General features: G+C 35.9%; 1 long non-coding RNA gene across 2 annotated transcripts; it reads right to left on the reverse strand.

Annotated features, from left to right (window-relative positions):
• Positions 1 to 187: 187 nt before the first annotated feature.
• On the reverse strand, positions 188 to 9,260 carry LOC136835715 (uncharacterized). Of its 2 annotated transcripts, none has more exons than XR_010852253.1 (5): positions 8,926 to 9,255; positions 6,031 to 6,157; positions 4,954 to 5,109; positions 4,100 to 4,193; positions 188 to 2,213 (listed from the first exon to the last, which is right to left on the reverse strand). It is a non-coding gene; the product is annotated as an uncharacterized lncRNA (long non-coding RNA). The 2 variants fall into 2 exon arrangements; XR_010852254.1 differs by lacking the exon at positions 188 to 2,213 and adding an exon at positions 2,460 to 2,581 and having other exon boundaries at positions 8,926 to 9,260.
• Positions 9,261 to 16,209: the final 6,949 nt, after the last annotated feature.

Here is a 16,209-nt window from a genome sequence, read left to right on the forward strand (position 1 = left end):
AGACCACTGAGCTGATTAACAGCTCTCCTAAGGCTGGCCCGAAGGATTAGACTTATTTTACATGGCTAAGAACCAGTTGGTTACCTAGCAACGGGACCTACAGCTTATTGTGGAATCCGAACCAAATATACCAGAGAAATGAATTTCTATCACTGGAAATAAATTCCTCTAATTCTTCATTAGCCACCCGGAGACTTGAACTCGGTTCTAGCGAGTGCTAGGCGACAACTCTACCGACTCACCCAACAAGGAACTAGGAATGGTGTATTTTGGAAGAGAGAGGATGGGAGAGTTGATGCATGTTCCAGTGTTCAATGAGTGGAGCGGTAGGGACGTGCATGTTTGTCCATGAGAAATATGGATGTATGGGGAAGTTTTTAAGTTAGTCGAGTGTATGAAAGAGCAAATGTTTTCCCCATATTTGTGAAGTGTGTCAGAAGGGAAAATATCAGAGAGTGTATGCTAGTCCGCCTGTTTCGAAGCTGAGTATGAGAGAACCGTTTGAGTTAGTGGCGATTGATTGTGTGGCTTTGCCAGTAACTGCAAGAGGAAATATAGCAGTTGGTATGGTGGAACGTAAAAGTTTGTAATTTGTGCAGCTGTGAAGAACAGAACTAGTGAGAATGTTGCACGAGCAGTCAGTATGGTCTTGTTGCCTGCAGGTGTGAGGAAGCCGGTTAGTGATAATGGACCAGAGTTTTTGGTAGACCGTTTGAGCGAATGTTGAGAGTGGGGCATCAAGCATGTAGTAAAAACTCCATACATGCCGAGTGCAAATGGGTTGGCTGAACAAACTATAAGGACCCTGAGTGAGATGTTACGAATGCTGACTGATAGAGAGAATGGTGGGATTTTTTGTTTAGGAAGAGTGGTAGCGATGAATAATGGGTCAGTGCATAAAAGTACTGTATGCCTCCAAGTGAATACGTGATGAATTATGAGGGGTATGTGAGAGTGAGGCATGTGTGGAGGCAGGCAAATGACAAGTCTGAGTTTCAAGGTAGGTGATAAGGTGTTGAAGGAGGTGACTGAGAAGGGAACACTGACAGTAAGGAAGTTGCGCGAGAAGTATGAAGGTCCGTATGTCGTGAAAACGCTGTGGTCAAATAGGCTGAGTTATGTGTTGGAAGACAGGAACGAAGAAAGAAATGTAAAGGTAATGCAAGCACACTATAATCAGTTGAGAAGATGGAGAGAACCACCTAAATACAGAATGGAGGAGCATCCCATTAGGAAGTTAAGGGAAGAGAAGGAGAGTGAAGAAACATAAGTTATAAATTGGGGAGATCAACAGCCAGTGTTGGTGGAATGTAAGAGAAGGTCTAAAAGGAGGAGAAGAAAGACCAAGGGTATGTTTACTATGTTGTCTGGAGAGAGCACATGATGAGTTGTTTGATTCTGAGGGGTCTGATAAGTCGGAAAGCGTAAGGAGTGAAAATACCCTTGCAGTGTTGTTTGGTGGTAGTGTGAATTAGGGTGTAATTGACTGTGAGGGATCTGAGTGGGATGTGGAAGGAGTGAACTTGGAGAGGATACACAAGGAATGTGGACGAGGATACGCAAGATTCGGTTGGATTGGAAAGAACACCGAGCCATGAGAAAGACGGTACGTACAGTGCGTGCGAGTTTCCTCTGAGTGAAAGTGTTGAAGTGGGAGTAAGTGAGAAGGAGAAAAGTTAGCAGTTTGAAGAGTTTGAAGATTTGACATTTGTTTCTAATCCTTGATATACACTGTTGGACTGAAAGTTGGAGAACCACTAAAGATACGTTTGACTTTGAGAGTTGAATGAAGGACACGACTTAACTCGGCAAATTGGAACTTTTTAAAAGGGTGCAAATTTACTACAGATGCTTTCCATTTTGATAAGATATTTCTAGTAAAGAAGCACATCTGTTGAATTTAATGAAAATGAAAGCAAAAGAGCCCACTGATGTATCTCAATGCTTTGGAACCCTGATTTAAACCCTTCTTCGAGTAATGTAAAAATTTTTTCTAGTTAATGCATAATTCTACACAAAAACTTTTGTGCTATACACATTCGTATGTTCAACTCCAGAGCAAACAATATTAGAAGAAGTCCCTGCAGTTGTTCCTAGTCCAGAGAGTTTTCAGAGGAAACTGTATCCACTTGATTAAAGTTGGAAAACTTCAGTCTTGAAAATAAAAACATCTTCAGACATTTTTGTCCAGTTGGTTCTTCATGGATGGAGATCTGCAAAATTTGGTGCATTCAAATCTCAAAGTTGAAGTTTAATTAAGCATAGATTTCACTTTGATACCATTCTTCACACTGGGCAACCATTCACATGGAAATAGATTCACTTTATTATGCAAACTTGCAAAGAAAGAATGTCCATATTTGAACATAACTAAGAGAGCAACTTTGATTAAATTTAAACCCAAATCAATAAAAAGACGAATGTACACAAAAATAACAATTAACTTGAATAACAATCACCTATTAATTTGTTAATTTTTATCTTCTTCTTCTTTCTAATGAGCACCATAGTGTTCTTCGGAAGCCTGAATTTCAAGTCAGTGGCACCTGTGGGCCTATTCCATGTGAATATGATTCATCTTCTGAAAAATAATATGACGGAAATGGACCCTCTCTTAAACAGGTCTTATTGAAAAGGATGGCTGTACTGTGCAAATTTATCTTACACGGGATCTTTTCTAGTTTCCTTATAATTCACTTTTCAGGCTCAGCGACGTTGGTCAGCAACTGGCCAATATTCATATTGGAAAAAGGATAGTGTGTGGAATGTGGGAAGTCTTTTACTGAAATAAACAGAAATCTGTGGATTCCTTCGTGTGGTAGGTACCACAACCTGAAGTAGAAGAACCTGAATCCGCACCACGGAGGATTCCACGGATTTCTGATTGAAGATTTCAATAAGAGACTTCCCGCATTCCACACACTATCCTTTTTCCAATATGAATATGGGCCAGTTCCTGACCAACATCGCTGAGCCTGAAAAGTGAATTACAGCCATCCTTTTCAATAATAATCGTAATGAAAGACATGGCAATGGTACACTCAACTCTTTAACAAAACACCATCCCAAACCAACAAGTATGAAAACCATTCAGCAATTTTACAGAAACATGAACAGAAGAAAGTGCTGGTCAGCGCATCATATCAGCACCTCAAAAGAAACAGGACTCTGATACTTTGCAGAGCAAGTAAATACAAGGCTGATGGCACAGCAGAAATTCAGTTATTAAACTGTCCCAAAACAATTCTCTCATTCTAAAAATGAAGCAAATATACTGCACACTATCTCAAAAAAGTTTTCAAGAATTGAGTTTGTCCCTCAAAAAACATCAACACGAATTTATGGAAAGTGGCAGAAATCTCTTATTGCCATAACTGAAAATTCAGTTTAAAAATGTACTAGACATCTTCATGTAATTACTGAAATACATTCAAAACCTTAAAGATTACTTGCATGATTGTGCCCCCTCTCCCTGGGTTATCTAAAAATACCTAACTCCAGTTACTTAGTGACCACAAAACCTATACTTCCAAAGATTAGAGCCTATCAGCTTTTGAACCATGGCTTCCCTGCCTTGTCATCAAATAATCTGGCTTAGAATAGCATATTCAAACAAAATGTCTCTCACTTCTTACATTTTTGATTCCATAACCATGGTTTTATTTACCGTTTCGTTAACAATCATATCTAAAATATTTTTTATGAAGCAGTTGTTTGAGACACTATCCATGACATTTAAAATAGTGGGTTTTTATGATGTTAACTGAAATGGTCATATCTGATTTGCTTAAAGAAACTGCATACTGTTTTGGAGATGGCTACACTAATCCGGATCAAATTGCAGCATTTTAACAGGCTAAATATATTGCTTTTATTCTAATTGAGGGTGGACATTTAGACCACAAAACATTGCAAAAAAAAGATATTTTGCTTGAATTACTGCCCTAAAGTTATAATGATATCTGCCAAACTGCCTTTTATATATGATTCAGCTTACTTTTGATTCTTCTAGAAATTATGCAAGTGGGGGAATCCATGTGATGTTATAACTAACTAGAGAACATTGAAAACACAACTGTGTTTAATGAAGAAAGCTGACCTCAAACCACAAGTTGCTAACAGAAGGCCTGTTTCTAGGCGTCCACACATCTTGCCACAGTTGAGTTGTACACCAACGACAAGTAAGAGGTCATCTGCAAATAGTAAACAGAATGTCATAAACTGCCATAACTTGTATAATACAATGCCCTGATGTAAAATGTCTCTAAGTAATTACTCATGATCAATTTGTTTTTATAGCCATTCAGCCGAAGTATTTTGAACGACCAACTGTCACTTGACATGCCACAAAAAGGTATGCTTGCAACCCAGTCTTACACAAGGACAACTTGGCAACAGGGATTTAAGTGAGCGACAGCAGTCTTATCAACATACAAGACCCAGTCGGAGCGTGAACTGATACAAATGACAAATCCAGATACCTTCTGTTACCTCTGGCAAAAAAAAAAAAAAATTGTCAAGAGCAGTGGTATGGTGATTTCATACCTTTTTCTAGGACAGGCCTGAGAAAAAAGTGCTGTTAACAAAAAGCAAATGGAAGGTAGGTTGCCATTCCAGAGTTCAAGGAACAGGCTGTTGACAAGCTATGTAACCCTAGGCTTAGAGAGAGTACAACCTTTTGCGATTTCAGACGTACTCTTGCAATACTTTAAATCACTTCCCAGTGTTTGAAGAAGAATCTCATAACACTTGGAGACATTGGGGAACTCCAAAACTCCTATGCGGCAAATAAAACACCGACAGCTTACTGCATAAATATTAAAATTTTTCTTTATGACGCACAGAAAATTGATTTTACACTTTGAAGCTGAAAACTTGCAAAAATGGAATATAACTAAAATAAAAACTAAAAATGTCATTTTTAGAATAAAATAAAGTTTTATATATACTTACCAAGTAACTGAAATGCTTTAGTTTCCCTTGCACGGCAGTTTAAAAAATTGGCAGGTAATGCTTCAAAGTTTAGTGCAGGTGACTGGTTCCACTCACTAACGGGAATCTCAGGAACTAGTAGCCAACGAGCTCATTCTGTTTCTGCCACGCGCCCATCTGAGGGGAGGAGGGAGGGCTCTGATCATTTTTATTATAAAAAGGAAGTTACTTCAAGTTTAACCATTGCAAAAAATAGCAGAAAAAACATTAATGATGAGGACTGCTCCAAGCTATGACAATTTTAAACAACATTTTATAGCAATAGGTCTTCAGAATTCCTGCTGTAAATTCAACTCAAAAACAAACCCCCCAAAAAGTTTTCACGTGTGTAACTGGAGGGAAACCTCAGTGTTGCAATATGAGACAATTGGAGAAGTAAATCCACAGTTATGTGTATATACATATATTTAAAGACAAATCAATAGAGATAGCTTTCGGGAACTGACAGCAGTACCGCCCTACATGGGCTGACTACAGTGCAAAGCATATCAAAATGACACCCTCAAAGTCCTGTCTAAAATTAATGCACCTGCTTACAGAAGTAACACCCAAAAGTTGGTTGCATTTTGCCCTCGGCTAAGAAAATCCAAAGGAGCAAGCACAAGAACGCATGGCCATCGTCATTTAACCCCTTGTGGACGGGTAACGTCACTTTTATTTAGAACAGTTCTAAAGGATTGGAAGAACTCTCTACATTGTATGTTTGCATTTTACTATATAAAAGTATTGGGGATATTTGGTTCCTTGATGCAGGAGATTTATAATCTATATTATTTATTAAGAGTGAGTCTATGCATTTAGACTTAAGGATCTTTTGTGGTCATTGTAAAAAAAAAATACTTCAAAATAAGATTGCTTAGTGGCAAGATTGTTAGAGTAAGGCAGTGTGTTAAGATTAAGAAGGATTTGAGGGCCATCAAAATCTGGTTAGGCAGGGTTGTGCTGTCACATGGAACTGGACTGTCCGATGTGCATAATTTTCAAGTAAATTATTAATATAAGGCTTCAGCTGATTGCCGTAGCAATCTAGTTACTTACTATAGCCTCATTGGCAGTAACACGCTCCTTTGATAGGTTCCACAGGTCCGACAAATCCACAACACGGAGTTATTGATGAGAAGTACTGCATCAATTCTGAATGCGACCACGGGACCCTTTCTCATTTCTGAAAGCAAAAATGGTATAAAAATGAAGTTCACCAAAAATATTTCACCAAACCAGAAAACATAATGACACCTAATTCATATATAGGCCCGTGAAACTACAAGTACAAGCTCTCTATATATGCCTGAATGTCAGCTAGGACAGAATGCCAAGTGGGTGTGAACAGATATTAAACAAAGACAAATTGAGATTTCAGGAAAAACCTTCCCAGCACAGAGAGACTGTGTTGGATTTATAAGGGTCTACTGCTGTACCGAAAAGGGGTGGGGTGTCTCTTTCACAACGTTCAACCTAATTCACAAGCATAGCCTACTTACAGCAGGGGAGTCTATTTCACATTTCACCTAATTCATAAACATATTTACTAAATTCACAAATGAAATCACAAATAAAATTATATTTACACCTGAATGCTACAAAAGATTCAGTGCTTACCAGCAAAGTTCAAATCGTTTGCAAATTGTTTTTTGATCATAGAAACATAGCAAGGATCAAACTTTAAAACTAGATGAAAAGCATTATATAATTTTTTTAAAATACACTTGGAAACTTTCTCTTAATGAAAACTTTTTGAACGAGAGAGAAAATAACACACCTGTTCAACATTCCCACTTGCTAATGTTAAAAAAGGGAGATGGAGTGAGAAATGTGTCTATCCAGTGTGCATTATATGGCAACATAGAGATCTGAGTACAGTACATATGACAAACATTGCTGAATATGCATAATCAACATTAAATTATATAAATCTTAGAAAAGGGTGCTTGAATATACCTCCAAACAGCAGCAGCTGGATGAGAGACTATGAACATGATATGAGGGCTATGTGGCATAAAAAAATCCAAGACCGTTGTGGACAACACAGTACAAGAGGTTATGTGGCATCAAGGACCCAAGACTGAACTACCCAGCACAGGGACTATGTGGCATCAAGAACCTAAGACTGTTGTGAACAACTTGTAAGGAGGTTATGTGGCATCGAGAACCTAAGACTGTTGTGAACAACTTGTAAGGAGGTTATGTGGCATTGAGAACCTAAGAATGTTGTGGACAACATGGTACAGAGGGGCTAGGTGGAATCAAGAACCCATGACTGCTGTGGACAGCACAGCACAGAGGCTATGTGGCATCAAGGGACCCGACATCCCAAATCTTACGATACACCTACAGGGATTCTCAGGGCAAGAATGATCTGCAACTACTGCTGGTTAAGTTACAGAATCCCTGAGGCTTGGATGCTGGCCAGTTATCACAAGGGAGTTCCAAGTCAATATGATTGTGCGAGCGAAGGTACTTCAAAATGCCATTTGGGGATGTTAAGGCATCATCAGCCCTTGGTAGCAATGTGATTCACCAATGTATCACAGTTTGACCTTCCCACTAATTCTCACTGAACAGGCCATGTGTCCACCTTAACCTTCCCACTAATTGATACTAACAGGCAATGTGCTACACCCTAAAATTCCCAGTAATTCCCACTAACAGGCAACGTACCACTACTAGGCAACATGTTAAAGCCTAACCTTCCCATTAGGAGGCAATGTATCACAGCCTATCCTTTCCACTAATTCCTACTAACGGGCAATGTACCACTAATAGGCAACATGTTAAAGCCTAACCTCCCCACTGGCGGGCAACACATCATGGCCTATCCTTTCCACTAATGGGCAACGTGCGCTAAGACTGGTGTCGCAGCATCTGGGGTATCGACACCATTATAAAATTAAACAGGAAACTAAAACAACTTAACCTACAAAAAAAAAAAAGGGCTGTGGATAAACATATCAATTAGATGGAGACATCTGAAACATGGCACTGAAAGTCTGCAGTAGCTAACCTACAATAAAGCATTTCTGGAATAGCCTAACCACCTAGGGCCTAACCTTTCCAACTGAATTACGAGGGCAGAACAGAAAAGAAGGTATTATTTTACTTATGGACATTTAATTGCTTTCAACATAAAATATAGGTTTTTCTGTTGTATTACGATGCGATGTGAATGATTTTGAGGTTTATTTCCATCGCAAATGAATACTTATCCTTCCCCGGCAAATGATATACTGTATACATAATTAATAAAATGACGACTTGTCAGAATACTGCACCCCCTCTCCATAGCTAATACAGCAAAACTGTGTTTACTAAATACAGTTTTGCCGTATTAGCTATGGAGAGGGGGTGACAGTATTCTGATTAATTTTGTATATATTTGCCGGGGAAGGATAAGTATTCATTTGCGATGGGAAATGATATATATCATTTGCCGGGGAAGGATAAGTATTCATTTGCGATGGAAATAAACCTCAAAATCATTCAGATCACATCATAATACAACAGAAAAACCAATTAGTGTCCATACGTAAAATAATACCGAAAAGAAAACGCAAGCAAGCAGATAAATGAAGGAACAAAGAAAAGACACGACGTCTCCGTCACCTCTGATGCATATATCGCATTTGTTACCACAACCATTAATCCTTGGGCTGCTTATAATTTAGTAGGCTATTAGGCTCTGGCGGGCATGATGACTCAATGCAAGGGACATTGACTGGAGTCAAAAGGCTCTGGAGGGCATGACTCGTCTAGCAACACCAAGGACTCACCACTCTTTACCGACTCATGAAACCTCGAGTCAAGACTCTGGGGTTCACGACGCAACGAAGGACTCACCACGACTCACGACGCTTGACACCGGCCATTGTCTCCTTAACCACGAACCCAAAAACTTAAAATCGACACTAAAACGCCAACTGGACGTTAATTACACACCTGCCGTAATTACTAAACGTCATTAGTTCACGCGGGTGTCATTACATTCACATGACATCCTCCATTCGCTTCAAAATTTCATTTCACGACAAATTCCAGCTTAGCGTCCAAGGCAGAGCGGCCATGTCTCCCTTCCCGTCTCTCCGAACTCGGCGGCTTTTTATGCCTCATATCACCTAAACGCGTCGTTTTTATCACATTCACATCGTGTTTATTTAATTCCGCCATATTTATGAATACTTGGTTGCTGATAAAGGTTGTTTTTTCTGCGAAATGACGGCAAATATGAGCCGAAATTCGTCGCGTGACACTTTCAAAACAACGCGTGACGTCATGGGGAGGATGGTTGCTAGGCAACGGGAGAAGACGCGGGGGGAAAACACTTTTTGAAAGTAAATGAAAGAAAAAAAGGAAATCGAGAGATAGTTAAGACATTCAGACGCGATTAGTTGTAACATTTATAAGGGATAATTAATAATAATCATAATTCTTCGGTATATTTAACCGTATGCGGGATCGAACACACGACAAGCATCCCAACTTTAGAAAGATTGCCACCCTATGTTATCGTACCACTCACTAGTTCTCGGACAATGGGAGAGAAAATCAAAAGAAAATACGAAGATAATTAAGATATTCCGATCTGTTTTGTTGCAAAATAATAAAATATAACTAATAATAAATTAATAATTTAAAAGTATTTTACCAAAAAATGGCGGAAACTCGCTATAACTACTCGAAAACGTTAGAAAGCCACCATCCATTTTGCTGCAGGACCACGTTCTTCATAGCTTTCGAGTTTGAAATATTGACGATAAATAACAATTATAATAAATTTTATGGCCAGTTAACGACTAATAAACTTCATAAATTAAGAAAAGAAAGAAGTATAAACATTCTAGACTTATTTTAGCGGAAGATTAAACACTCTTCTTCTGTTTCTCTTCAGTATATTGGTTCCTCTTCTATTTACCTTCGTCTTGCATTCCATATATTTGCATATATCTAAATTTAACACGTTTATTTCCACGCCTATATTTTTATCGTATTATACAATTAATTTGCGAAATGTAAAACATATCTGAAAATTAGTTTTAGCGGTAAAACAATAATTATTTTTAATTCGAATTTCGAATCAAAGAAAACTGAATAATGGCAAACTCAAGTAAAATAACAGCATTGTTTACATCAGGGATGAGTGACAACGAACCTAAAAAAAAACCCTCGTAATTCCCTCTGCGCTCGCATCTGAATCATTTCCATATAAATTTTGAATGTATTTATTATCATATTTAATATTTATACTCAATATCATATTCATCTTGTGTTTAAGATTGATATTCTTCTTAATTAACTTTAGGTTCGTCAGAATCACGAAATTTACGGGGTCCGCAACACTATAGCCTCCTATTGGCACTTTAAGTAACTAAAATAAAAAAATAAAAAAAATAAATAATAACTGACAACTTTATTTGGTTACGTAAACATTTCACCTTCGATTTTACGTAAATGACGGCAAATTTTAACAATTTAATATGAGATATGTATTGGAAAATTATTTTTATTTTCTTTTGTATTAAATATTATTCTTTACATTGGCTGAAAACTCTAAAATAAATCGATATTAAAATCATCATAAAGCAACTATTGAACTGCGTGGTATTTCCTGTGTATAGCTATTGTATAATTATTACTAATTGGTATATAAAAATATTTATTTTAATTTATTGGATTAAACATAATAAGAATAAATGAATATTATAGTGATTAATAACAAAAGCTATTAATAAAGAAGAATTTTGGATAAAACCAAGAATTTTAAAAGGTATTTTCCCTTCACAGTTTGGTAAAATAGACGGTCGGGCAATCTTTGAAACTTGACAGAAAATTTAAAGTTAAACATCAAATCATATTTTAAAATTCAATAACTAAAAATTTTATGGACACCAAATCAAATAATATAAATTATTAATAAATATTAGGCCTTTAAAACTCAGATTTTACCTTAAAAACTTTATATTTTTGAGAGATTTCTTTGAGTCCTCTTGTAAAATATTTCCCAGACGTCATTGAATGGGAAACAGGAATAAAATAGCATTGAATTCGTCACGTAGAAAATGTATTCAATTTTGGAATAAGCTGGCACTAGATATTTATAAAATCATATCTACAGGCCCACAAATGAGTCAGGACCACACCATTTAAAATATTTACTTCAAATAATTATTTTTAAAGTTATGGCGGTATCTTGTAATTATCCAGAATATTATCTACGATTTAAAGTATTATTTGTTAAATATCTCCCTGTTTAATATAAAATATGAATTATGAAATTATCTAAGTCTCATTAGTTATTAAGATTAATTAACGAAAATCATTGTGACTATTTATAAAATATATTTTTATATAACTCATAGCAACTTAACAATTCACGCAACTTAAAGGCTTTTGATTTATAATAATTTAATCCCAAAATGCATCAGTCTAATCCATATTGAATCTAAAATTAACAAAAGTTTATATGCTTATATGAAAAAATTATATATTTTATAGATTTTTAAAGTTTCATCTCATTGTCCTATTTTTATTTTAAGTTCGTTTACCTTAAAAATATCTGTCTGCTATGTACCGTCTGCTGGGAATTCTCAAAAAATGACTATTGTCTTCTATGCTTCAAAAACTGATATTTTGTATATTTTTATTTTTAGATGAGTTATATATAAATAATAAACATATAGATATTAATTCTATAACAAATAAACCCGTATTTTATTGTAAAATAAATCATTTTAAGGGCTTTCTGCTCTGAATGTTTTGGTAATTAAGGAGGCAGACGAATTTCTCAAAAGATCGAACTGCAATTTTGTTAAAAATGATTTATGGTGATTTTAATCGTTATTGAATTGTTCCTTAATGATTTATGCAGATTCTAGAAGCATATAAGTCGAAAAACTGAGAAAATACGCCTTGAAAGGCGTAAATTGAAATGAAGATTTTACGATATTTTCGCTTTATTTAACGTTACAACGCGATTTTTTCAGCTTTCAATTGCTATAGAGTTGTTCCTTTATAATTTATGCAGATTCTGAAACGATATTTTCCTTCATATAATTCTTTTTTAGTCCGAAATACTAAGAAAATGCACCTTCAAAGACGTAAATTGAAATAATAAGATTACGCTATTTTCCCTTTATCAAATATTATTTCAGGTTTGTTTCTGCTTTTATTTGACATAGAATTGTTCCTAATTAATATACTCTGATTCTGGAAGCGTATTTGCTTTAATTTAACGTATTTTTATCTCGAAATAAGGGGAAAATACCCCTTCAAGTACGTAAATTGAAATAAAAACGTTAAGCTATTTTCGCTGTGTTTAACCTTATAACGTGCTTTTTTCGGCTTTTAATCGTTATAGAATTGTTCATTAATGATTTATGCAGATTCGGGAAGCATATTTTCCTTCATATGATGCTTTTCTAGACCAAAATACGGCGAAAATACGCCTTCAAATACGTAAAGGGGTTAATGTACGTTTTCTCTTACACCACGTTTTCTATGATAGATAATATGGCAAACTCAACTAAATCTGAAAAAGCTATTATTCAAGACGTATTTCGGTCGTATTTCGAGCAACAACGACGATAAAACCGAAGAATATTAGTATATATGAGAACTTAAGTTAATAAAGAATAATTAAGCGTCGATTTTAGATAAATAAAGCACGTAACAAGACGAAATCATGCTTAAATAAGGTACAGAATCCGTTGCGTTTTTGGACCAAGACAATAAAAAACATCTTAAACATTCGAATTTGAATTAAATCGAAGACTTCATTTTGAATGTTTATTACCGTTAGATATCGAATGCCTTCACTTTTTCAAAGCTTAAGCTTTAAAAATGGCATTTTATCCTTATATATTAACGTAATTGAGTCGCGATCTCTTCCAAAATACGTAACAATAAACATCTTAAACATTCGAATTTGAATTAAATCGAAGACCATTTTGAATGTTTATTACCGTTAGATATCGAATGCCTTCACTTCTTCAAAGCTTAAGTTTGAAAAATGGCATTTTCTCCTTATATATTAACGTAATTCAGTCGCGATCTCTTTCAAAACACGTCAAATACGATGCAGAATCAGACGCGATGGCAGGAAATGGCGTAAATGTCATAACGAGCGTATTTCAGGCGCATTTGGAAAACCGGCCTCTGAGAAGAATTTGGTTTCTTTTTTTTCGATAATAGGTGGCCATAGTGTTCCTGACCCCGTAAAGTGAATAATATATATATATATATATATATATATATATATATATATATATATATATATATATATATATATATATATATATATATATATATATATATATATATATATATATATTATATTTTTTCTTCTTTTTTAATTAAGAGGCGCGAAATATGAATTACGTCGGGCGTTGAATGCGAAGTTTTTAGATGTTTTTGACGCGGAACCTTTAAGAAAAAGTTAGTTAGGTGTGATATAAGTTTTTTAAATGTTAGTTAGGTGTGATGTATACGTTTTTTAAAAAGTTAGTTAGGTGTGAAATAAGTTTTTGAAAAGTTAGGTGTGAAATAAGTTTTTGAAAAGTTAGGTGTGAAATAAGTTTTTGAAAAGTTAGGTGTGATATAAGTTTTTGAAAAGTTAGTTTGGAGTTGTATATAAGTGTTTTGTAAGTTAGTCAGGAGTTATATAAAGGTTTGAAAATTCTAAATAATCGTGAAATTGTTCGTAGAATGTGGAAATGACTGCCGATTTGTGTCAGGATGAGAGAGAGAGAGAGAGAGAGAGAGATGTGGGGATGAGATTGCTGACACATTTCACATAGGAGTTAAGGTTTTAATGTGTCGAATACGACGTTTTTAGATGTTGGCTGATGCGATGTAATAAAAAAGTTAGTTAGGAATGTTACAATGAATGTTATAAGTGTTTGATAAGACTATAGGGGCTTTACGTAGAGTCGAAATTATTATAAAATTGCTCGTAAAATGTGTTTATGATGACTGATTTGTGTCAGGATGAGAAAGAGAGTACTGGCGTTCAGTTACTACCGAGTTTCATCCTGGACCTGTTAATTGTTATGTTTATTTGAGCGCTTGGACAAGCACAAATCCAAGGAGGAATGATGGCTCTGCTTAACTACCCTCACCTGTAACAGTGTTTAAATTTTATCATGAAATATCTCGTGAATCCTTTGCCAGAGACGTATTATTGAATATTGAGCTCCTTGTGTTCACTGTCAACTTCTTTATTAGTTTGTTTTGACAAAATTCGACGTCTTCCACTCTCTAGAATTACTCTAACATTGAGTTTTACTATTTAGACTTTTAGAGTTGCATGACAGAGAGAGAGAGAGAGAGTGGTCTCGTTGACAGAGTAAGCACTTGCTCCTTTGAATAACCAACCCACGGGGTTGAACTTCCCTCATCTAAAATGATTTTCCGCCTATTTGCCAAATTTAAATAAAACTGTGATTCACATTCCAAAATATAGGCGCCCAGGGTGTATGAATACTTGTTAGTACAGATTTTCACTTCCTAAACTCGCCCGGTCTAACCAGTACCTAAAAAATTCCACTGAAGAAATATCTGTGTTTTGTAACCGAACGATTTTGTGGTCATTTCAAATAACAGTGTAACGAATTCTTTTGCAAAAAGAGTAGAAATGTTATTGACTGGGAAAACATTTCAAAACACAGATACTTCTTCAGTGGAGTTTTTATTTGATATATGTTATTCTTGGACACAAAGGGAGGTGGAAATTCTCACTAAACCTGATGCCATTAACAAATATTAAAATATGAAAAAAGTTAAAGCCTGAGGATGAGATGTTTCATAACACATCCACACATATGGTTATCACATTCACTATTTATCACGAAATATCGCACGAGTCCTTTTACCGTTTTATCACTTGTTTAGTTGCTTGCATCCGCTGTTAAATCCTCTTCAGGTTGCTTTCGCAGTCACTGGTGTATTTACACATTGCCTTTAACTTCACTTTTTATGGAGAGCAAAATCGTTACGTTTTTCCTCGCCGGGACCTAAGGTAGCACTGACTAATACTCTCTAGTATGGCATGAGAGAGAGAGAGAGAGTGACCGGAACTTTCGCTCCTTTCCGCAGAATGAGAGAGAGAGAGAAGACCAGAACTATCGCTCCTTTGTGGAACATGAGAGAGAGAGAGAGAAGACCAGAACTATCGCTCCTTTGTGAAGCCTGAGAGAGAGAGAGAGAGAGAGAGAGAGAAAGACCAGAACTATCGCTCCTTTGTGGAACATGAGAGAGAGAGAGAGAGAGAGACCAGAACTATCGCTCCTTTGTGGAACATGAGAGAGAGAGAGAGAGAGAGAGAGAGAGAGAGAGAGAGAGAGAGAGAGAGAGAAGACCAGAACTATCGCTCCTTTGTGAAGCCTGAGAGAGAGAGAGAGAGAGAGAGAGAGAGAGAGAGAGAGAGAGAGAGAGAGAGAGAGAGAGAGAGGCCTTGTGCCAAATCAGAATCTATCAAAAAATGTTCATCCCAATCCTTTCAATTTCCGAATAGAATTTACTTTTTATCGCAGTAAAATACGTATACAATTCTAAAAGACATTCGAATGTCATTTAGAGTTTTTCTCTGGCAACATAAGTGGATTGTTGACCTAACTTAAGCTATATTGCCACAAGCTGACGAAAGTCAATGATGTTCATTCATTCTTGCATTTCAGAACTGATCCTCAATCCATGAAGAGAGATTTTCAGTTAACAAATTGACAAAGTGTCTGCAACATTTGCGAGTATCGGTGGTCAAAGTTTTAGGTTAAGTACAGAATTCCATTTCACAAATTCTGTACATCTTATCAAAAGCTCACCATGGCATAGTGTGGTTTGGGGAAAACTTAATTCCCTATATAATGTCATTAAGAAACACGAAGAACAGCTACGTTCTCTCTCCTCGCTTTTACCAACAAAGGTCTTTCGATAATATGATTTGCTCTCTCCTACAAACACTCCACAGTCCATTCCTTCGGAAGCTTCTGCAATTTCAAGTCAATGGCTCCTTTGGTGGGCTTGTTTATTATGCAGAGGGGTCTATGTTCAGAATAATAATAATAATAATAATAATAATAATAATAATAATAATAATAATAATAATAATAATAATAAATTAATGAAGAAGAAAATGGATTCTGTGCATGTTATATTCAAAAGTCCTTTTTAAAATACTTTTGAAAGGTCCTTTCAAAAAGGCTTCTTTCAAAAGTCCTCCACCAGAAACGC

This window comes from Macrobrachium rosenbergii, chromosome 55 (genome assembly GCF_040412425.1).
Source record: "Macrobrachium rosenbergii isolate ZJJX-2024 chromosome 55, ASM4041242v1, whole genome shotgun sequence".
In the NCBI taxonomy this organism is placed as follows: Eukaryota; Metazoa; Arthropoda; class Malacostraca; order Decapoda; family Palaemonidae; genus Macrobrachium; species Macrobrachium rosenbergii.